The 24,887-nt window shown below is 35.7% G+C and overlaps 1 non-coding gene across 1 annotated transcript; it reads left to right on the top strand.

Moving 5' to 3' along the window:
• Positions 1 to 395: 395 nt before the first annotated feature.
• Positions 396 to 502, top strand: LOC121210571 (small nucleolar RNA R71). The gene has a single exon (XR_005905686.1). It is a non-coding gene; the product is annotated as a small nucleolar RNA R71 (small nucleolar RNA).
• The last annotated feature ends 24,385 nt before the right edge of the window (positions 503 to 24,887 follow it).

The following is a 24,887-nucleotide window of genomic DNA, read 5'->3' as shown; positions in this document are numbered from 1 at the left end:
ATCTAAAGTTATTGTTACCCATATAGTTGACTTGTTCTTCTTCAGTTGTAGGATTGAAGGAATGGTATTCTATATGCACACCTCCTCCACTTGAGTCACACCTCATTACTGGATGTACTTGCGTAGAACCAAGTAAACCGTCAATCTTTTTATTGAGAAGTTCTACCTGATTAGAGAGCATGGTGACTGAATCGATGTTATAAATGTCGGCTGTTTTCTTTGGCTTTGTCCTCATAACTTGCCACTGATAGTTATTCAGTGACATCTCCTCTAAGAATTCATAGGCATCTTCCGGTATTTTATTGTTGATGGTTCCGCCAACAGCTGCGTCAATCATTTGTCTTGTCGAGGGATTCACACCATTGTAAAACGTTTGAACTTGCAGCCAAAGCGGTAACCCATGGTGAGGGCATCTTCTTAGTAAGTCCTTGTATCTCTCCCATGCATTGTAAAGTGTTTCTAAATCCATCTGCACAAAAGAAGAGATATCATTACGTAACTTAGCCATTTTAGCCAGTGAAAAATATTTTAATAGGAATTTTTCAGTCATTTGTTCCCAAGTAGTGATAGACCCTTGTGGTAACGAGTTCAACCACTGTTTAGCTTTGTTTCTCAGTGAAAATGGAAGTAGAAGATGAATGGCATCATCAGAAATGCCATTGATTTTGAATGTATCGCAAAATTCAAGAAAATTTGCCAAATGCATGTTGGGATCCTCATCCTGCAAACCATCAAACTGAACAAACTGCTGTATCATCTGAATTGTGTTAGGTTTTCGTTTGAAATTATTCACAGCAATAGCAGGTCTAACTATGCTAGATTCAGTTCCTATTAAAGAAGGTTTAGCATAATCATACATAGTACGTAGAGCATGATTTTGATTAGCCGCAATTACAAGAGGCAGCTAACTGCCTTGGTTTTCGGCCATCTCTTTGGTTGGGGGTTGAGTATCGTCTTCTTGCTCGTTCTCTGTGTATCTTAAGCTGTGCCTTATTTCTCTTTGATTTTTACGAATTGTACGATCGGTTTCTTCATCAAAAAGTAATGGTCCTGACGGGTTTCTTCTAGTCATAAACTATAAAAACCTGCCAAGAGAGAGAAAAAGTAAATTAATAAATAATAAAATAAAATAAAATTGCAAGAAAAATAAATGGCTAAAGTAATAAAAATTTAGTGTTCCTAATATTTCAGTTCCCCGGCAACGGCCCCAAAAACTTGGTCTCGTGATTCGTAATAAGTAATAAATATTTACAATGAAGATCAAATCTAGACTAACTATTATCACGACGAAAAGGCAAGCGCACCTATCGAACAATAGTATAGTAATGGCAAGACCGGGATATCGTACCCAAGGGAACCAAAAGTACTAGTAATAACTATCTTTTTATTATTTAGCCTAGGAATAAAAGGATTTGTTTATTAAACTAATTATCTAAACTAATTAACTAATTTAATTAAAGCAAAGAGAAAATTTGGAAGAAGACTTGAAGAAAAGCAATTGATAAAGACGACACCCAAGGAGAAATCCACCTAGGTTTCACTTGTTATTTGACTCTGAACCGAACGATTTATTCACTTGACTTAATCCGTGAGACTCCCTAACCTATGTTATTATCCCTTTCGAGACTAATAATGTCTAACCCTCAGTTGAATTCATCAAAATTTCTTTCTTAATTAAAACCCCTAAGGAAGCAGTAAATCACTCTATGGACTCCCATATTAGGTTTCACCCTAATCCGGCAAAATCTCGCAACCCTATTTCTAGGCGTTCGATCAAATCCACTTAATTATGCCAAATCTACTCTTAGGCAGGGTCTATTCCTCCTCTGCATAAGCACATCAAATCATGAATTAATACCCTGAATGTTAACTCAAGCATTAAGAACACATAATTAAGAACAAATCAAGTATTTATCATACAGTTCAGATAATAATAACAAGATCCATCATAGGTTTCATCCCCCTTAGGTAGCTAAGGGGTTTAGTTCATAATAAAATAAGAGTACATCTCAAAAGTATAAAAATAACAAAACATAAAGAAAACTCTAAAACCCCTGAAGGAATTCTGAAAGAGATCTTCCGTCTTGGAGCAGCTTCGGCTTTTGGGATGGATCGTCTGGCTTCCTTCAAGTAATTCCTGGCGTGTGGTTTTGTATTCCAAAAAAGTTCTAGAAGAGTGGCCCCCTTCTAGGTCACACTTAGGGTGTTTATATAGGCTTTGGATTGGCTTTCTTCCCCCCTAAGTATCCTTTTCCGTGTAAAATACAACTCTTTGAAAAAGGGACACGCCCGTGTGCCACGGCCGTGTGACGTGATTGCCAGGCCGTGTTCGATCCGTTAAATTTTACACGGCTCTGTGGGCTCAATGGCCAGGCCGTGTGAATCGTGAAAACCTTGGTCGACACCCCCGAAGGCCACGGGCATGTGAGATGCCCGTGTGGCAAGGCTTAGGCCGTGTCATCTTCTCGATTTGGTTCGTTTTGTCCCTTTTTAGCTCGTTTTTGGCTCTTTTTAACTCTTGGTGCTCTCCTGAGTACAAAACATGAAATAACCGGATTAAGAGCACCAAAATCCACAAATCTAGTAGTAAACATCCATAAATATGCTAAGTATTTGGGGTATAGATATGTATAATTTGGCGTTTATCAATTACAACTGGTGACGAACCCAATTCTCTTGATTCAACCCGTAGAACCTTACCATCCGGGCATTTTAACTTAATATACTTACTACCACAATTCACTGTTACATCATGAAGGGCTAACCAATCCATACCAAGTATTACATCAAATTCATCAAATGTTAACAACATAAGGTTAGCCAGGAAACAACAACCTTGAATCGTCAAAGGACAATTCTTACAACTTTATCAACTAGGACTAATCTACCTAGTGGGTTCGACACTCTAATAATATCTTCCGTATGTTTAACAAGTATGTTCATACTAGACGTCAATCTCATGCAGATATATGAATGCGTCGACCCCAGGTCAATTAAAGTAGCAACACTTATATTAAAAAGAGAGAAAGTACCCGTAATAACATCAGGAGCAGCAGCTTCCTTTCGAGCACGTATTGCATATGTTCTTGCCGGGGCTCGAACCTCTGATTTTGCAGCATCTTTAGTCACGACTCGATTGCCACTAGCACTCCCAGGGTATCTCGGAAGTCTACCTCGTAGAATGGGAGCACTCAACTTTGGAGCTATTTCCTCTTCTTTTTCAGCTCATTCTGGGCAGTCTCTGAGAAAGTGATCAAGAAAACATATCTGAAACATGCACCGGTTTTCATTCGGCACTCTCCGAAGTGAAATTTGTTGCAGCTCTTACACTTCAGTTTTTGATCATCTACACTCCCCACACTAGTCACCATCGGGGAGGAAGACTTTTGACCTCGTCGTTTAGAGCTTCTCGATCTACCCGAATATCCCACTGACAAAGTGGAGCGTTCATGTAGGCACTTGGCTTTCTTAGTGGAGAATGAGAGTGTTTTACCGCTAGACCTCTTGCTCGCAACCCGAGCCTCTTTCTTAGCTTGTTTTCTTTCATTATTAAGTTCCTCGGCCTTCTTGGCTCGATTGGCCAATGCAGCAAACTCCAGTATTTCCAAGATCCCAATCAACAACTTGATATCCTCATCCAGACCTTCCTCGAAGCGTTTACACATTTCTGATTCAGTTTGGACCCATTCAGTTGCGTACTAACTTAGTCGTATGAACTCTCTCTCATATTCTGCTACAGTCTTGTTCCCTTATTTGAGTTCTAAGAACTCCTTTTGCTTCGAGTCCAAAAATCGTTGGCTAATATATTTCTTCCTAAACTCTACTTGGAAGAAATCCTTAGTAATATTTTCTTTCGGCAAAACCAAGGATATGGTCTTCCAACAATTGTATGCAATGTCCTTCAAAAGAGACATAGCACACTACAAACATTCCTCGGGTGTGCATGACAAATCATCTAGCACCTGCGTAGTGTTCTCGAGCCAGAACTCAGCTCTTTCAGCATCATCATTAACTTTCGCTGTAAATTTCTGAGCCCCATACTTTCTAAGCTTATCTATAGGGGCTTTACCGATTCTCACTGGTGCCATACCTCGTGGCACATCATCATCAGGTTGGTTAGGGGGTGGGGGAGGTCTTGGAATATTAGGGCGATTTCTTAGATAATCCCCAAACCATTCATCCATCATATCAAAGAAGGCAGCTCGGGCCTCTTCTCGGCATTCTAACTCAGCCTTCTTCTACTACTAGATACAACTCGTTGTACGGAAGCTGGAGCATGGCTCTCGGCTCCCTCAGACTCATCTTGTGCTTGATTGGAAGACATTCACTATATTCAAAATAATTTAAACAATTAGGAGACGTCACGCTATCAAAATTCGAATAATGGCATGTATAGTGACCTTTAACATCCTCTACGGTAGTCCTAGAACCGACTAAACCTGGCTCTAATGCCAATAAATGTAACACCCCTCACCCGTACTCAATACCGGGATAGGGTTTGAGGTATTACTAGGACTTTACATTTAGAAACGTACCAAATTGGGTCACCAAGTTTTACTAAAATTTTAAGCTTGTCATCCATGAACAACTCGCCCCTTATCTACACCTTCGAGGCCTATAACATACCTAGATACAGTGCGGGACAAATTCGGGCATGTTCGATAAACCTTGTGCTCCTTAGAAAATTTTCCTTCTCATAAAGTGTTACACGCCCGTGTAGGTGGGCCGTGTGGACACACATGCCCGTGTGGCTTGGGGCACGCCCATGCCCTTCAGCCGTAGGCAACACTGACTTATCAACACGGCCATGGCACACAACCCTGCTGCCTGCCCTTGGACGACATTGCCTTTTTAACACGGCCATGGTGCACGCCCGTGTGGCCTACCCGTGTACAACTTTGAGCTGAAATTTTAAGTGCAGGGGACACACAGCCATAGCACACACCCATGAGATGGAGTCGTGGGTCAGACACGGCCTAGACACACGCCCGTGTGTCTAACCATTTGAACTCTAATAGGCTATTTTCAAGCCTTTAGTCACCCCTTTCTACTACTTGCTTAGTGGTTACCAAATTCAAAGTAAAACACAAATATACACTTGTAAGTAATCTTGATAAAACTAGTTGTATGGAAACCTCATATCATTGGTTTCATACCAGATAGGTTATTTCCCATTTAGTGTTTATGGGTTCCCATGTCACTTTAATTCATCCGAAATTGGCTCGTTCATGTAACTCAATGCCAAATGGGTAACAACACATCACTTGTAAATAAAACCATGCATAAATTCGTAGGTCATAGCCTACTTCAATTAAGCCAATTTTCGTGGCCATATACAAAGAGATAAACATATTTTTACATGCCTTCATTTGGAAAATCAAATGACACATATAACAAAATACTCAAAAATACTATACATGCCATTGAACAAAATGAACAAAGTCTTTATACCAAAGCTTGTCTAGTTGATAGTGTGTTGACTCTCCAATCGTCTTCCAGTCCTTATGAGTCCTCGAGCTCTGTGGAACAAGAGAAAAAGAGAGGGGTAAGCATTTACATGCTTAGTAAGCTTGAATAATCGGAAAGTAAACTTACCAAGTAATTAGCATACATCCATATTTAAATCATGAAATCATCAATTATGAAATGATTCCCTATCACATGCACTCAATCAATGAGTTAGTCACACAACAAAACATCATGTAATTTATGTAGATAAGCTCATCATTCATCATCTTATTGACATACATCATATTAATCCTGTTGAGTTTCTAGAAAATCTCGATGGAATACTCATTATCCGTCAATTCTTACGAATGATCATTTTACATATATGCACTTCCGCGAACCTCACATCTCATGGCAGGTTTACCAGTCCAGGCTAAATCCCCCATACCATGAACTCATAAGGTGATGTCAGGATTACGAGTCCAGGCTAAATCCCTTATAGAGAGCTCTAATCTGAATTACCAGTCCAGGATAAATTCAGACCCTAATTGAATTACCCGTCCGGGCTAAATCCATAATGCACGCATATTCTTCGAGAGGCTTGATCATTCAAGGATCACCCGTCTGGGCTAGATCTTTTTCATACTTGATATCACGGATTACCCGTCTGGGCTAAATCCTTACTACAACACATGCAGGATCTCTTTACACATATCAATGAGGGTTTATCCTTCGAATTCCCTTTGTCAACCTCAACCGAGACATTTTTCACATGTTACCATCAAATATGCATTTCTATGATTTTCATGCTAATAATAAATGCAATCATCATGCATTCATAAATCATTCAGTTATGCATATTAGGGGTTTACTTTAAGTTATCCGACCTTACCTGGTATTCTTTTCGGAGTTGTGTTTCGGTTATTTCGAAACCTTGCGTTTACCTTGATCAACCTCCAGAATTTGTTCCTCGGGGTCTATAACAACAAAATTAACTCATTAATACACTACATTATATATTTCAAGTTTAATATCTACCCCCGGTCCAAATGACCGTTTTGCCCCTAACCTTTCACATTTTTACTATTTAGTCCCTAGGCTCATATAATAAACACATGCACTTTTTATCTTACCCAAGCTAGCCGAACACTTTTCCTTCTTATGGTAGCCCACATTTTCCATTATTTTCTCATTTCTACCACACATTTACATCTTTTGCAAAATAGTCCCTATAAGGGTTTTTTTCATGAAAATTAACTAGGAAAAGATGTTTAATACACATTCATCTTTCATATTCCTCCATAATCCATCAAAATACAAGAAACTCATGCATGGGTAAATTTTTAAACATGAACCCTAGCATGAAATATGAGTAGAAATGGAGAGAGCAAGATACCGGGATTTCAAACATACAAAGAGCATGAAAAACGGGGCTTGGGAGCACTTACTATTGAGCTTGGAAAGCTTGAAAACCCTAGCTATAGAAACCCTTGAAATTTTGGCTGGACAAGGAAGAGAATGGGCTGATTTCGGTTCATTTTTCCCATTTTATTTCATTAAAATACCAAATGACCAAAATACCCTTAAGCCCTTTCCTTAAAATTCCATCCATAAAAGCCCAATTTTGTCCAAAAATTTAGAATTTGGGAAAATTTCTCTCCAAGACATTCTAATTCATAACCCAAAGCAATTTCATACAAATTGCTTCTAGAATTCAAGTTTTGCAATTTATTCAATTTAGTCCCTAATTTCCAATTAAACACCTTAATCAAAGAATTTCTTCATGAAACTTTAACACATGCATATACTCATATTCTAGGCCTCATAATAATGTTAAAGTAAATATTTTGATGCCAAATTTGTGGTCCCAAAACCACCATTCCGACTAGGCCCTATTTTGGGATGTTACATGGCCCATTAGGCCCAAATCACATTTAAATGGCCCATTTGGCCCAAATCACATTCACATGGCCCATTAGGCCCAATCACTTTCATATTCATGTTCTCATACAATTTTTCATCACATAGCATCAATTATCAATTTTTGCCTATTATGGGCCCAACAGCCCATCGGGCCCATTTAGCCCATTTTGGCTCGATTGGCCAATTCACAGCCTAAGTCCATGGAATCGCCCATGGGGCCTCAGGCAACCTATCAGTTTCCCCCTACGAGTGTTCGAGCACTCGTAAGACTATCATAGCTAAACTTTCGGCTTTTCGGTATTTCGGCTTTTACCGATCTACTTGACTGTTCAGTGTAACTACACACCTGGTAATAAAGCGTGTTGTAATTTCCTTAGCCGCAACCTACAATCTATATTACCCTTTAATTAATCGCATGCTTAATACATATTTTTACCAAAATCGAAACCTCACCTTTCACCTTACCTTACGGGACAAGTTATAGCAGCCCCTTCTTTAATCACTAACCACGATCAACTCCTAGATCTGCACCAATATTAACTATTAAAACCAGAATAATAGGTGAATTGTATCCAACACAAGTCCTCCTTCCCTTAACTATGACCATTCGGCCAACTAAGATCAGGAACAGTTACCAAAGTCTCTCACCTAAAGAGCAAATCGGCAGGGATCCAAAAGTCTGAGATTCGATACCTAATCCTACCAAAACAAATTAAAAGAAGTGAGGAACTGAATACTCGATACTTAACAAAAACTTATTGGGAGAGCAAACACTTACACTAGAATTGACTGAGTGGAAAGGGCAGTGGCAGCACCAAGGTATTCGGCCAAAGAGGTGTTCAGTCCTTGCAATTTGTTTGGCAAAAAAAAGGGCTATTTGGCACCAAGGGAAAAGAGAAGAAGAAATCGGCTCGACTAAAAGTGAATCACAGAGAATTGAATAGAGGAGGAAAATTTGCACAATGAGGAAAAAGAAAGAAGAACAAGGGTTTTCGGCTTTTAGAAGAAAGGATTTCTGGCAACAAGGTGAAGAAGAACTCGACATTAGCCTGGCAACCTTACATTCGGCACCTATATATAGCCTCTATAGCCGAATTTACCATATCCAAATTCCCATTTCGGCTCCACCTCTTCTTCACTCCTTATCTCCTCGTTTTTCTCTTTGATAACTCTTTAATCCTCTCCTCAAATTTCTCCTCTTATCACTCCCTACAGAGTTCATATCCAACGCCACCTCTGTCCATCTCTTAAGCAAAAATAAATCCCTCTTTTGAGCAAGGAGGGATTTGAACCCCTTACCTCCTTGCCTTGCACGTGACGCCACTTGCCACTCCACCACAAGGCTTCCTTGTGTCCAATTCTTCTTTCATTTATTCAAAAGCCCACCTACTTGCCATCAGGGTTCTTTTAATTATTAACCCACAATTTCCTTTACCCCTAGGTTTGAACTCACAACTTAACCAAGACCTACTATCACATAATTAACACTTGACTAAGAATGTTAAGCACAATTTTTATTGGAACCAAAAAAAAGAAAGTTCGGGATTTCAGGATTTTTGGAGCATTACAGTTTGTAATTTTTAGCGACATATCATTAAATGGTTTGGGTTGTGTTTTGATGCAGGAGGGTAAAGTGATAGCTTATGCCTTCAAATAGTTGAAACCACATGACAAGAATTATCCTACATATGATTTAGAATTGGCCGCTATTATGTTTGCATTAAAAATTTGGTGACATAATTTATACGGTGAAAAGTGGCATATCTTTACCGATCACAAGAGCTTAAAATATATAATGACTCAGAAATATCTGAATTTGCGACAACGAAGATGGCTTGAGTTGCTGAAAGACTATGAGTTGGTGATTAATTATAATCCAGGGAAAGTAAACATAGTCGCAGATGCTTTGAGTAGAAAATCATTATTTACTTTGAGAGCGATGAATATTCAGTTAACCTTGTCTAATGATGGTTTGATTCTAGCAGATTTGAAAGCTAAATCAGTATTTCTTTAGAAAATTTGTGAAGCTCAAAAGTATGATAATGAGTTGTAAGCTAAAAGAGTGCAATATGAGTCGACTAGTGATTCAGACTATCATATCGGATCCGATGATTGTTTAATGTTTAGAATTTGCGTACCAAAGAATTCCAAGCTCATTCAGAAAATTCTACATGAAGCACACAGTGGTTGTTTATCTGTTCACCAGGGGAGTACTAAAATGTACAATGACTTGAAATAGTTATATTGGTGGTCGGGCATGAAACGAGATATTTCAGAGTTTGTATCAAGATGTTTGGTTTGTCAGCAAACTGATGGTCAATCTGAGAGAGTGATACAAATTCTTGAAGATATGCTTCGTTGTTGTGTTTTAGAGTTCGAAGGCAACTGGGAGAAATATTTATCATTGGTTCAATTCGCATATAATAACAGTTTTCAATGGAGTATAAAAATGGAACCGTATGAAGCATTGTATGGTCTAAAAGATTCATGAGGTTGATTTGATTAGAGAGACTGAAAATAAAGTGAAAGTAATTCGCGATAGTCTAAAAGCAGCTTCAGATGGACAAAAATCATACGCGAATTTGAAACGAAAAGATATTGAATTTTAGATTTGTGACAGTATTTCTGAAAGTATCTCTGTGGAAGAAAATTATCTGATTTGGTCGCAAAGGCAAATTGAGTCCTCGATTCATCTGGCCGTATGAAATCATTGAAAAATTAAGGCTAGTAGCATATCGACTAGCGTTAACGTTAGAATTAAAAAAAGATCCACAATGTGTTTCATGTGTCGATGTTGCGCCGATATAGATTAGATCCATAACATGTAGTTTCCCCGTCAAAAATTGAAATTCAACCTAATATGACATATAATGAAGAACCAATTAGAATTTTAGCTTGAGAAGTTAAAGAATTGCGAAATAAAAGCATAGCTTTGGTGAAAGTTTTATGGCAACATCACAGGGTTGAAGAGGCTACATGGGAACCTAAGGAAGCTATGAGAAAACAGTACCCTAACCTCTTTTCTGGTAAGATTTTCTAGGACGAAAATTCCTAAGAGGGGAGAGTTATAACAGTTCGTTTTTAGTCAAATCAAAATAGTGGTTTTAGGACCACAAATATGAAGTTGAAATAATTATTTTATTAATATTTTAATGTTTACAGCATGATATTATGATTGTGTGAAAGTTTCATTTAGAAATTTTATCGTTTGAGTGTTTAATTTGATAAAAAGGGCTAAATCGTGTAAAGTACAAAACTTATGTTTTATTAGCAAAAGGTGTCTAATAGCTATAGAACCTTTAAGTGAAGGTTCTTATGTGGTAAATAGCCCATTATTTAGATAACTGATGATAATGGCTTGACATAATTGAAATTTTGAATTAGTAATAAGGTTAATTTTGGTATTTAGTAAATTAAGTTAATTAATTAAAACAAAACAAAAATTTAGCACATTCATCTTCTTCATTGTTGTTTCTTAAGGAAAGAAAAACACCATATCTAGGTTTTCATTCAGCCATGATATCTTTGCTCATTAAGGTACAGTTTTTGTTTTGTTTTTAATGATTTCTATGTTTTTGAGATCATTGCAAGTTAGTCTAGCTAGCCCAAGGACTAATTTGCAAAACTTTTAAAGGTTTAAGGTTTTTCCATTGATGAATGTTGATGCATTTTGATGTTTAATGGAAGAAAATGCATGCTTGTTGTTAGATAAACAACATTTGTTAAGTGATTTTTAGTAAAATGTCCAATTAGGGATTAATTTGTGAAATGTTGAAATTTGGTGGTTAAATTGTGAAATAAATGAAAAATATGGGCTGCTAGGGACCTAACTAAAATTTGGCTAGCTTGGGTTTTGATTGAATTGCATGAATTTGTGATTTTATGAAATAAGGACTAAATTCTAAAAATGTTGAAATATTAGGGGTAAAAGTGTAAATGTGCCTTAATGTATTTTTTGGACTAAATTGAATAGAGAGATTATTAAATAAGTTAATTTTTATTACATTTAGATCAAGAAAGGTGAAATACGAATTTAGATCGGGGAAAGAACAAAGTTTCAGATTAATCGATTTAATTCACCGTTTTTGTATCTGAGGTAAGTTCATATGTAATAAGCATTGTTATAATTGTGTTTTAAATACTTTGATATTGCATAAACTGTTAATACGACCTTACGGACACGTTCGATGACATTTCGACAAGTATGAAGTCTCGGTTGAACCTTAAGAATAGATTAGGATACAAATGACATGCCATTAGGGGTTATGTGATTTGGGTGCTAGTCCGTACGTCCTACTGGTGGCTGAGTTATCCGGCATGTGTTACGGATACTCTTCAGCTTGTGTGAGCAACACCGTGTAGCTTCATCATGACCGTCAGCTTGTGTGAGCAGACCCATTAATAGCTCTAGTGTGAGCAATATATGTGATACGAGATTGAGATAGCTTTGGCTATATATGTGGCACTTAGGGTGCGAGCTTCCCCAGTATCCGATAGTATTTCGAATGGTTCAACGGGTATATCAAAGATAAGGATAGGTATGAGATTGATACGAGATGGTATAGGTATGTACATGAATCGTATAAGTATTGAATCGATAAAAGCTGTGAAATTCATATCAAATTTGTAAATGAAAATGTGAAAGGTTTGTTAGTTAATATGAGTTATGTGTTGAAATATTCAAATGATTGAATTGTGTATTTATGAATAGTTGATTTTATTTCATACGAGCTTACTAAGCTTTATAGCTTACTAAGCTTTATAATTCCATGTTTTATAGTGAAATTAAGCTGGCTCGAATTCAGGGACTGTTGGAGATTTCATCACACTATCCTACTATCACCTTGGTACTTTTGAACTTAAGTATATTGAGTATATGGCATGTATAGGAACTTTGGTCATTTTGATATATGTGTTGGTAATGAATTTAACCATTTGAATTGGCTTGTAAATGTCTAAATTATGCTTTTCTATAAAGCCATGAGAGTTGGCTTAATTTGGTTGGTTTGGTTGTGTATACATATATGCATATGGTTTTGGTTATGTGTTAAATAATGGATATGTGATGCTTGTTGATAATAGGTATTGTGGATGTCAAATAGTAGATAAATTTAGAATTAGTATGCTTATGGGTTTAGGTAAATTGATGCATGTTTGAAAGTGTCCATTTAGTTGAATTGGAAATGTGAATTTAGTATAAAATGGAATAGCATTTTGTGGTACATGTGAGACTTGTTGTTGTTGGTGTTGAAATGGTATAATTTATGCTTGGTTGAGTTAGATGAATGCCTATATATGCTATGTTTTGGTGCTAAATGGGTTGGTTTAGGTGTGTACAAGTTTGGGTGGCAAATTGGCTTGGTAAATAGCCTATTTTTGTCTACATGGGCAGAGACACGGGCGTGTGTCCTAGCCATGTGTGACACAAGGTCTGGTTACACGGCTGTGTGTCCCCTAATGTTGAATTAAAAATCAAGTCAGTATACTCCGCACGGCCCAGCACATAGGCGTGTGATTGGCCATTTGGTCTAAGTCAGTATACCCTACAGGTTTGGTACGGCCTAGGACATTGCCTAGCACACGGGTGTGTGTGTTGCCATTTTTAGGGCACACAGACGTGTGTGTTGGTCATGCGACCCAAGTCAGAGAGTTACATAGGGTCAAACATGGACTGGGACACTGCTATGTGATCCCATTTCGAATGTCCACACGTCCTGTGACACGGGCGTGTGTCCCCTGTATTTTGTAAAATTTTCTAAGTTTTGTAAAAATTTCCTGAGTTATCGGTTTAGTCTTGAAGCTTTCCGAATGCATGTTTTGGGCCTCGTAGGCTTATAATAGGGACAATATGGTTGTTTGTGAATGTCGTTTTTATGGATTTGAAAATTGTATGTGAAATGAATGTTTAATTGTTTTATAAGTCTGATAATGCTCTGTAACCCTATTCCGACATTGAATACTAGTGAGAGGTGTTACATCATCTCTAATTTCATTGCGCATGTCAAACAAGTCTCTAGGGGTGTTTCGGAGTACAACATACCAACCGTATAAGTTGGATCTTTCGAGTAAAAAACTTGTTTGACTTGAAAAGAAAATACATATAGCTCGTCTATCAATTGTTGTCCAGTGTGAATTAATCGAGAAAAGTTCACCATTGTAAAACCAAATTGATCTTCTCCACCAAGTTTTACTTCATAAGGGAGATGGATTAGCAAGTGCACCATAATAGTGAAGAACGAAGGTGGAAAGATCTTCTCCAAGTTGTATAAAGGCAAGGCAACTCAATCTTCTACTTTTTCAAGTTCTTCAACAATCAAAACTTTGCCACAAATAGCAACTGGTAGTAAATCTTACATCAAGATGTGACAATTATGTGATTTTAGGGAATATAGTCTTCGATCTTTAAGACTTGCACATCGAGATATATTTGATGCATTCATATTTGGGACCTTTATATCTTTTAACACCGTATAGAACACATCTTTTTCTCTCTTTGACATTGCAAAGATGGAAGGCGACAACTGATATTTTCCATTCAGAAGTAATTAGGGATAAAGATCACGCTGAATTCCCATGTCAACTAGATCAAGTCGACTCTGACAATTGTCTTTCTATTTTCTATTGACATTCAGAATTGTGCCAATGATGTTCTTGCAAACATTCTTTTCAATATGCATGACACCAAGATTGTGTCGCAAAATGTGATGCTCCCAATAAGGCAACTAAAAAAATGCTTCATTTTTTCTACAAGTCTGGCTTATTAGGATTATCCTCTTCAACAGATTAATCATCACTCTGCCTGTCAACATCACCAACATATGCCTCCCTCGGTCTTCTCTTTGTTTGCGTGTTGGGTGGTTGATTCATCTTTCCATGAAATTGATATCTTTTAACATGAACAAGATTTCAAATCTATTGGTCTGAAATCAAATAGAGTCCTCTGAAATCAAAATTTATGATTTCCATCTAACCATTGATGATGCCTCATATAAGAGAACTTCTTCCCATTATATAACCATTTCGAACATGTTTACACCGTACAACAGGGACAAGCATAACGTCCTTTGGTACTCTAACTAGATAAATTGGCATAAGCCGGGAAATCATTAATAGTCCACAACAAAGCTGCATGTAAATAAAAGTTCTCCTTTCTCAAGACATCATATGTTTCAACACTCGCCCATAACTGTTTCAACTCTTCAATAAGTGGTTGTATATAAATGTCAATATCATTTTTGGGACCTTTCTCTCCAGGAATAACCATAGATAAGATAAATGAATATTGCTTAATGTAAATCTAGGAAGGTAAATTGTAAGGAACATGCACTACAAGCCAAGTACTTTACGAAGCACTCATGATTTTAAAAGGATTAAATCCATCAAATGCTAGCCCAAGCCTCACATTCCAAGGATCACTTGCAAAGCTTGGAAATTTTACTATCAAATGATTTCCAAGCTAAAGAATCCGTAGGATGCCTTAATAATCCATCATCGGTTCGTTGATTATGATGCCACCTCATAGACTCGGCTGTCTTTGACGACATGAAAAGCCTTTGAAGCCTTGGTATTAGTGGAAAATATCACAAAATATTTATTAACTTATTTCTTAACTGTGCCTCACCTTCATTCACATCTTCTACATTCCTATTCATCCAACGAGATTTACTGCAAACATGGCAAGACTGTTGGTTTTTCCGATCACCCCAATACAACACACAGTTATTTGGGCAACTTGAATTTTGTTGTACCCAAGGCCTAAATCCTTTATTAGTTTTTTCATATCTTTGCATAAATGAGGGATTTTTGCAAACGGAAACATATCTCTCAAAAACTCTAATAGTAGCGTAAAAGAGTTTTTGGCTCACCCTCCCAAATATTTTAAGTGAAAAAGACGAATGCAGAAGGATAGTTTTGAAAATTTCAATCCCTCATAAAGTTCTTCATTCATTTCATTAAGTAACTTGTAGAACTTCGCCGATTATCCATTTGGCTCTTCATCAGGTGCACTTCTTCCCATTTCGGTAAAAGCATTTCCACCAATATCACAATCATCAGATGCAATAATTTCAGGTGGAAACGGTTGCAAACCATGCCCGCAATATACCTTCCATGACATCTTCTCTAATAGACTGATCGTAAGCATTATGAGGATAAGTCGGACTAATCGTTAAAGAGGTTCTACAAGGTGTACACTCTCCATGGAAAATCCATTTCTTATACCCTCGAATAAAGCCATCAACAATTAGATGTTTGTAGACAACTTCACGAAAATGCCAATTGATGTTGTCATACTTCTTACACAGGCAAAGAATCATATTCTCTTGGCTTACATTTTGAAATGCAAAATTTAGAAAAATTTATCCTCCATTTCATTAATCGTTGCTTACCCTTGACAAATCCATCCAACTGTTATCCATTTCATAGTTCTTGGAGTCCTCAAATCAAAAAATATATATTGGTGACAACATTTTATGTTTGGCTATTCCAAATTCGCTATAAAAAAAATTACCTTGAAGATTTAATGCATTGTATTTTAATGAGTGTAAACTAATTCAGATAAATTGTTTATTTATAAGAATAATTAATAGTAGGGAAAACAATAGTGTAAGTTATTATAATCATTAACTTTAAATGTTTAAATGTTTATGTAAGTTATGATAATCATTTACTTTAAATGTTTAAATGTTTATGTAAGTTATATAATCATTATTTTGAAATATGATTATTTATTTAGTTAATCGAAAATTAATTAATTATTCATAAAATTATTATGAAATATGATTATTTAATTAATCAAAAATTAAATAAATATTCATAAAATTATTATGGAATATGATTATTTATTTAATTAACTGATAATTGATTATTCATAGAATTATTATAAAATATGGTTATTTAATAAATTAATCAAAAATTAATTAATTGTTCATAGAATTGTTATGAAATATGATTATTTAATTAATTAATCAAAAATGAATTAATTAGGGTTGCAAATCCACTATTGTCAACAAAAGGATAAAGATAAAATGTAAATGTCAAGCGGAGCAGCCAACTTTTTAGGAATATATCATTTCAATCCTTCCCTCGGCCGATCAGCCTAAATATAAATTAAATTAGAAAACTATATAAATTCTATAAAAAAACATATAAATTATAAAAATAAAAAATATGATAGTTGAAAAGAAATTATATGAAATTAATAATATTATTATAAAAATGTAAAGAAATATAAAATATATATAAAAATATATAAAATTTATTAAAAGTTAAATATTAAAAAGTTGAAAACCAGTTAAAAAATTTAAATTTTTTTTAAATTATTAAAAAAAGTGAAAATCATTAATTTTTTTTTCTAAAATGATTAGAAAATGTGAGAATTTTAAGAATTTATCCATTTTCGTCGTGGCATGAAAATGATAAGATATCAAATAAGGAGATGGTTGCATGAAAATTATATCTAAGCACTAATAAATGTATTAACGATAGAAGATTTTGTAGTAAAATCAAGAGTCTTAGTTAATTAAAAACATCTCATACATATAAAACATATGATCATAATTCTGAAATTTTCAATAAACTTAACTCTTAATATTTACATATTTTATCAATTTAATTTTAATTAAAAAATATTAAAAATATTTTTTTATAAAAATTATAAAAAAATATAATGAACCTATGATATAAATATTCATTTAGCTTTTGACTTGACACCTCTTCTCAATTTGGTATTTATAATCCCTGAATTTTTAATTTGATTTTTTTATAATTAAAACTAAATTAACAGAAAATATCAACGTGGAAAGCTAAAAACCAAATTGACAGAATCTACTAACATTTGAGAGGGAAAGATTAAATGGAAATGTGACCAGCAAATCAAATTTCCAAAATTAGTGACTAAATTTTTTTTCTTATAATTGTTTGATGAAAATAAAAATTTTTATAATTAGGTTGACTACCAATATAGCTTACTCTAGTCGTTTTATAATATTGCTCATAAAAGTAAGTAATTAATATCAGAGTAAATAGCATTTCGTATTGCTAAATTTAAACTAGTGTGTGAAACAGACACCACTAAACTAAGTGGCAGCTCATTCAAATATTAAAAGAAAATTGTATTAGTTTTTTTAATCAATTTTTATTAGGCTTAGTTAATACTTAAAAACAAAGAGAATATAACACATAATAAAGAATCCATGCATAAATAGGTAATTGATATATATCAGTCATATACCAATACAAAAAACAGTATACTTTTCAATTGATTGTATAAAACAAACAGAAACTAAACTCTTCCTATTACAGTTTACAGCAAATTAATCCATATACATAAAACAGTATACTTTTCAACCAAACTAAGAACATTACCCGAAATTTAAAAAAAATTAGATATAAAAAATAATTGAATGAAATGAAAATTTACCAGATTACTACTTTATCTTCTTTTCTAGGTTGCTATTTCTGGTGAAGTGTTTATCCAGAAGAGATGTTTCTGCGTTGCTAAATATTAGGATTTGAAAGATGAGAAAAAAAATTAACAAACAAACCAAATGAAAAAAATGAAACTTACATAGCGATGCAGCAAAGGGCTGCCGACAGAGAGGCACCAGAGGGCTGTTGACGGCGATGCAGCAGACGTTGGGGAAAAGATTTAGGGATTTCAGGGAAGGGTGGAACTGATTTGGGGAAAAAAAAGTTGGGGAAAAAATAAAGGGAATTAGGGAAAAAGTTAAGGATTTCAAGGAAAGGCAGAACTGATTTGGGGAAAATAAAATGGGGAAAAAAAAGAAAGGGATTTCGGGAAAAAATTAGGAATTTCGGGGAGGGGGAATTAAATTGGGGGAAATGAATTGCGGAAAAAGGGAAGGGTTCTAGGAAAAATACTTAGGGATTTTAGGGAGGGGGAACTAATTTGGGAAAAATGACCAAGGCATTTTGGGGCTAACAAAATGGAGCCTTTTCACAAAAAATTAATACATATTCGTGGCGTTTAGACCAAAAACACCACTATTGCGCACCTTTTGCGGCATTTTTAACGCCGCTAATGCTTTACCTTTTGTAGCTTTGTTCTTATAAACGCCGATATTGTTTTACTTATTGTGGCATTTTTGGTCCAAACACCACTAAAAACGCCGCTAAAGTCTTAATTTCCTTTAGTGCAAATCCAATTTCAGAATCTCATTTTTAGCTCAAGCAGGGCTCAACAAATCAACCGAAATGACCATATGGCCTACCAAGCCAAACCGTGTGGCCTACACGCCCTACCTGACTTGTTCGTGTAATCACACATGCCTAGGTGTTCCACACGGCCTGGCACATGACTGAGTGGCGTAGTCTTTCAAATTTGATTTTTCACTAAAAATTCAAATTTTCGTGACTTTTCACGGTGTCTACTGATTAGAACACACACCTGGATGCTCCTAAGATGTCGTCTCAACGGTAGTGAATTTAGAATCTATAAACGATATCTAAATTGAACTTATTAACAAACACACACCAAATCCGAGTTAAAGCATTCGCCATAAGATTACTTAATAAAACAACCCCTAAACTTCGGCGTTTGGTCACTTACTCAAAAAATTAGCAGTCTTACAACACTAAGTCGCTGGTGGAATATTGTGCGTAACGAACTTCATCTAACAAAGATTACAAAAACGTTTAAGTCGAGGATTTTTGGCCAAAATACAACCATCTACCTTTCGCATAAAGAAGTGAAAAGAAAACATCTTTACTACATGAAGAAGGAACTAACGAAATTTACACAGGGACAATAAGACCAACTATCCATCCAAAAGCTTGGCACAGAAACCAACACAAAAGAATCAATGACACAACATATGTGATAGCCCTAAAATGACCCTAGTCGGAAAGCGGTTTCGGGACCGCTAAACCGAGTCACCAAATTATTTGAATATGATATTTATTGTCTAAAATATGTGATTATGAATGTGTGAAAGTTTTAAGCTTCGATTTAGTAAATTGCATGTGAATTTAGTTAATAGGACTTATGTGTGACACTTCTGAAATGTGATAGGTTAACCTATAAGGATCTATTAGTGCATGTAATCATAGGGGTGGACTTGCATGTCAATTTCCCCCATTTAATTACTAGTGGCCGGCCATGACAAAGGGTGATGGGCAAAACATGTCATAGACATGTTATGTTGGTGCATCATGGGAGGAACAACAAAATAAAAAGTTAGTAATAAAGAAATGGAAAAAGGAAAATGATGAAAGAAAAAAAAAGGGATCATCATTCATGTTCTTGCTAGCCGAATCTAAAGAAAAAAAAAAGGGAACAAGAGCATTCGGTGATGAAAACAAGTTGTGTCCTTTGATTCTTCTTGGCCGAATTGAAAGGAGGAAGAAAGGAGTGAAGCAATCGACCATTTTAGGTCAATATTAAGGTAAGGTGTTCATATTAGTTCTTGAAATTTTAGTTGATCTTGAGTGAGATATCAAGTTATTTTTTTTGTAACCCATGATGAAATTTTGATTTTGGATTGAGTAAGGTTTTTGACTATGGTAGTTAATAATGGTGAGTTTTGTTGTTTCATGTTAAAGTTAGGTGAATGATGATGGATGAGTGTTTGAACCATAAAAAGAATTCGGCTACCTTGTTATGAACTAGGGCCGAATGTGAGTTGGTTGTGGTTGAATATTGCATGCTTGGTAGAATGGTGGATGAAAGTGCCGAATGTGGTCTTTGGTTTGGCATGAAGTGATAAATAAAGGTTTAAAAGATAGCTTAAGTTAATTGATACTCACTAATGAGTTCGAATGGAAGCTTTGTTATGTGGGAAATGAGTGGCCGAGAGAGAGAATTATGGACTATTTCCGAATGTATGTTGGATTGATAGAGTCTCCAAATTGATTTTATGTGTGTATGCATGACCGAATATAATCGGCCACATGAGTAAAGAAATGGGTTATTTGACATGTGGTAAAGTTAAGTGTTAAACGAAATGGAAATGAAATCATATTGGAATATGTATACTCGACCACATGAATGAGTACATAGGTTGATGTGTATGTTCGGCCATAGGTAAACATGTTGATGGCTTTATCTTGACTTAGAAAATTCGGCTAAGATGAATATTGGCTAATATGTTGAGTTGATTCATGATTTCATAAGTATGTGACTTTAGTGTCTAATGTATATATATGAGCTAAGTATCTTGAGTTCCTCTTTTGATGCTCAAATGATTAAATCAATTTATTTGTTAAATTATGCTCAAGAGCAAAGGGGAACTAAATCCGATAAAGGGAAGGAAAAAGTGGTCGAATAGCCATCGAAATCGTTCGACAACATTCAAGGTAAGTTTTCGAGCAATGAGACTTAGTTTATGATTTGATTAAGTCATAATGTATGTGCATAGAGATCGTGTTATAAAGCAAACTAAACCATGCTATTTGTATGTGGCTAGTGAGCCGAAATGGGAATGCTTAATACGTGACTTGTGTTTGAACTCTAATTATGAAAATGAAATTAGATGTGTCATGATTTATTGATATGTGCATGAATGTTCGGATGATAACCGGGCTAAGTCCCGAGAGCATTTGAGCTAGTGGCTAATTTCGGGCTAAGTCCCGAAGGCATTTGTGCGAGCTACTATATCCGGGCTAAGTCCCGAAGGCGTTTGTGTGAGCTATTATATCCGGGCTAAGTCCCGAAGGCATTTGTGCGAGTTATTATACCGGGCTAAGTCCCGAAGGCATTTGTGCAAGTTACTATAACCGGGCTAAGTCCCGAAGGCATTTGAGCTAGTGGCTATATCCGGCTAAACTCCGAAGGTACTTGGTTTGAGAACAAGTGATCTTGCTGTAATAATTTAAATTGATACGCTCGTAAAACCCAACGATGAGGTACGTTTCGTATATGCATTAGGGTGGTGATTCCGTTTAAATAGTATTCGCTCAGTAAATTAATGAGCTTCCGGCCTTGGATAAGTTAATCTTTTGTGTATGAATATAAGGGTTGGTAATGTGAAGTAAGTATGATATTGAGAATTTGTGCATATGAGATTATCCGTTTAGCCATATGAATGCTATTCTTTGGTTGTGTCTAATTTCATGGCTCAAACTTACTAAGCATTAAATGCTTACTCCGTTTCTTTGATTCTCTGTTTTATAGATTTTGGGTTCGTCAGCTATCGGACTCGGGATTGTTGAAGTCGAAGTCGTCCACACTATCAAAGCCCCTTTTTGGTACACTTTTGGTTGAACTTTGAAATGGCATGTATAGGACTACCCGTTTTGTTGTTGGTCATGGACCCTTTGGTTTTGTGTAAATTTGGATAGCCATGCGAAAATGGCTTATATACACTTTGAGCTTAGTATTATAATCGTCTTGTATGATGTTCATTCAGAGGTATGGAAATGTTTGGGAACGATTAGCCGTTGGAATGGTTAATCATGATCATATTTTGTGCTATATATGCTAAAGGGCTAGTTGAATCATGGAAACTATGTAATAGGTAAAGTCTACCTTAAAAATAGATGCTGATAGCAGCAGTGACGTGAATGTGAAAAATCACTAAAAATAGTAGAAATGGAATTAAATAGTGAATAAATTATGTAATCGAACCTTGATGAATCTATTTTCATAGAAAAGTAACAAAACGATCCTACGAACAGTATATTATGAGATATTTAAGTTTTCGCGAAACAAGGCGAGAACGGTTTCTGGATTCCCTTTTCCGACTTTGGAAATTCATTATAAATTAACCAGAGATAATTAAAAGTCATTCCATATATGTATAGATTTCGTTTTGAGTCTAGTTTCCATAGAAACAAACGGCATCAATATTGAAGCCCTGTACAGGGAGATATCTAGGTCGCAATGCAGGAAGGTCAAGGTAGTCGAACCCTGTAACAGGGGAGACTTTAACTAATAAACAGTACTAATTGGATCGACAAAAAATTCTAGAAAAAAATTTGTGGATGGATATATGAGTCTAGTTTTAGGGAAAAATTACAAAAATTATTTTCTAGTTTTGGAACTCAAGATATGATTTTTAAGGTGACAGTGACGCAATTAGTCAACTGTCTGGAAATTTTTAAAATGGACTGTGAAAATAAGTGAATTAAGTCTGTTAACCCCTCGTGTCCGACTCCGGAAACGGTCTTGGGTACGGGGTGTTACAACATAGATAAAAGTGATGCTAGAAACAGTAGCAGACAAATGGCTACTAGGAGAAATAGGGTTGAAAACAAAAGAAAGATGAAAAGAGACTAATAGAGGAAACCAAAGAGAAAAATCAATAGTCAAACACAAGAAAAGAAAACCGAAAGATAGAGACTAAGGGAGAGAGTTGGGCGGCAACAAAGGAGAAAATTTTGGGGATAACTTCCAATAATTTCAAAAATTAAATCAGATAAAATCCTATCTAATTTAATTAGTTACCAACCTATCAGTTTGTTTAACATTAAAGTTTGACCGAAACTCTAACATCATGGACGGCAGCAACAGTGACGACGCAAAAATTAGTTTCATTTTTGTACAAAATAAGATTTGAACTTGGAACTTAAAATGTAACACCCTAAACCTGACCTAGATGTCCAGACCGAGTTGGAGAGTTACATCATCCGTTCTAAAAGTCATACTATCATAACACAATCAAATTGAACCAATAGTCACATAATATTCATTACAACAATAATTTAAACATATAACCTTCATAAGTCCATAACATCATAAAACATAAATCCCCAATAGTAATGCTAAAAAGGAACATTAAGTGTTTGACCGAGCTCCCGTGACACCAACCCGTTCAAGACTAATTACCACCTAAAATCCAATCAATAAAAGGGTAAGTTGTGAACTCAGTGCGTAAAAAGGAATGTAATTCAACAACGGTTACTTATAAAGAAATTTCCATTTCAAAGATTCGATTCAACGTAGAAGCATGTTCAATCCAGATTCAAAGCAGAGGTGTTACATATAAGTACATATTTCCTTCCAGTTTAGATATAGTGCAGATCTGATTCAAATGCAATGTTCCTATTTCCATCCGCTACACACCAACTTCGACCATCCCAACACACCACTATGGACATTTAATGCTCATCCATCCCTGCATACCTTTAGAGTGTTCAATGAGACTTTCACAGAAACGCAGCTTAGCTACTAGATCAATATGCGACAAGCGCCAGAATCAGAGTGATACTCATTGTGGCATAGCCACAAATTTAGTATATACTCCCTTTCTCTTCACAATCTCCCACAACATGTTAATGCAGAATGCAATTATCCGTAACACATGTTTAGTCATTCTAATACATTACATAATTAATAAAACAGTTCAGTATCAGAGTGGTATTATAGTGCACATTCAAGTATCTGATTCACAGATCAATCTCAGTGTATCAGACAGTTCTTATATAAACAAATTCAATCATTTGTACATTGAGGAAACCAATATCAAAGTTTAGCAACATTCTCAGCCTCAGAAATAGTTTCTCAGACCCAATATCCTGCCACATGGCCTGGGCACATGCCCATGTACCTTGGCCATGTGGTTTTTAAGCACAAACAATGAGTTACATGACCTGGGCACACGCCCATGTCCCTAGCCATATGGTTTTTATTCCTCAAACAGTGAGTTACACGACCTGGGCACATGTCTGTGTCCCTGGCCTTGTGATTTTTATACTACAAACAGTGTTTTACACAGCATAGGCACATGCCCGTGTCCCTAGCCGTGTGATTTTTATACTACAAAAAGTTAGTTAAATGGCCTGGGCACACGTCCGTGTCCCTGGCTGTGTGAACCTTTCACTAGCATGGCCACACACGGCCTAGACACACACCTGTGTGGCGTCGACAACCACCATTTTTGGCGATCCAAAACTTGCAAATTAAAGTTTTCGGCACGCACCTGATTTTGTTTTGACAGTGAAGCAATACAGAGACTACCCGAAACCTAAATAATCATTCCACAATCAATTACACTATCAATTCCAACATTTAGCAAGATCACTTATCTTTAAAAACATGTCGAAAGGTTCGACACAATTCTATTCCAATTCGTACACTTACCTCGTACGAAACAGGAGAAATCAACCTAACACGGCGGATTATCTTCTTTTGCAATATCCCTGCCTAAACAAAATAGCCAGTCGAGTGTTTATCAGAAGATCAACTAAACGAGCAAAGTCCCATTTTTAACAAAAGAATGTTAACAGAACAGAAATCACAACGAAAGGAAGTTGCAACAGAACTTACACAAAATTGATCTCACGGGTAACAAGACTTCACAATCACACAAGATTAATTGCAGAAAAGAAGAAAGAAAAAAAAGAAATTAAAAGAAGGAAGAACTACAAAAATTAAAGAACCAAAGTTTTGAAAGAAAGAAAGAAAGAAAGAAAAAAAGAACGATAACTTTTTCTTAGACTGATTTAAATTAACCACCACCCTTCCCGACATTTGCAAAAATATTTTCCTAATGCGTACGATGGGATTTGAACTCGAAACCAAACAAAATACAGACAAATACATAACCAGTAAACCAGTA

The sequence above is a fragment of the Gossypium hirsutum genome, chromosome A11 (assembly GCF_007990345.1).
Source record: "Gossypium hirsutum isolate 1008001.06 chromosome A11, Gossypium_hirsutum_v2.1, whole genome shotgun sequence".
Lineage (NCBI taxonomy): Eukaryota > Viridiplantae > Streptophyta > Magnoliopsida > Malvales > Malvaceae > Gossypium > Gossypium hirsutum.
Note: the sequence above shows the minus strand (reverse complement) of the source record. Positions and strands in the feature narration are given on the sequence as shown.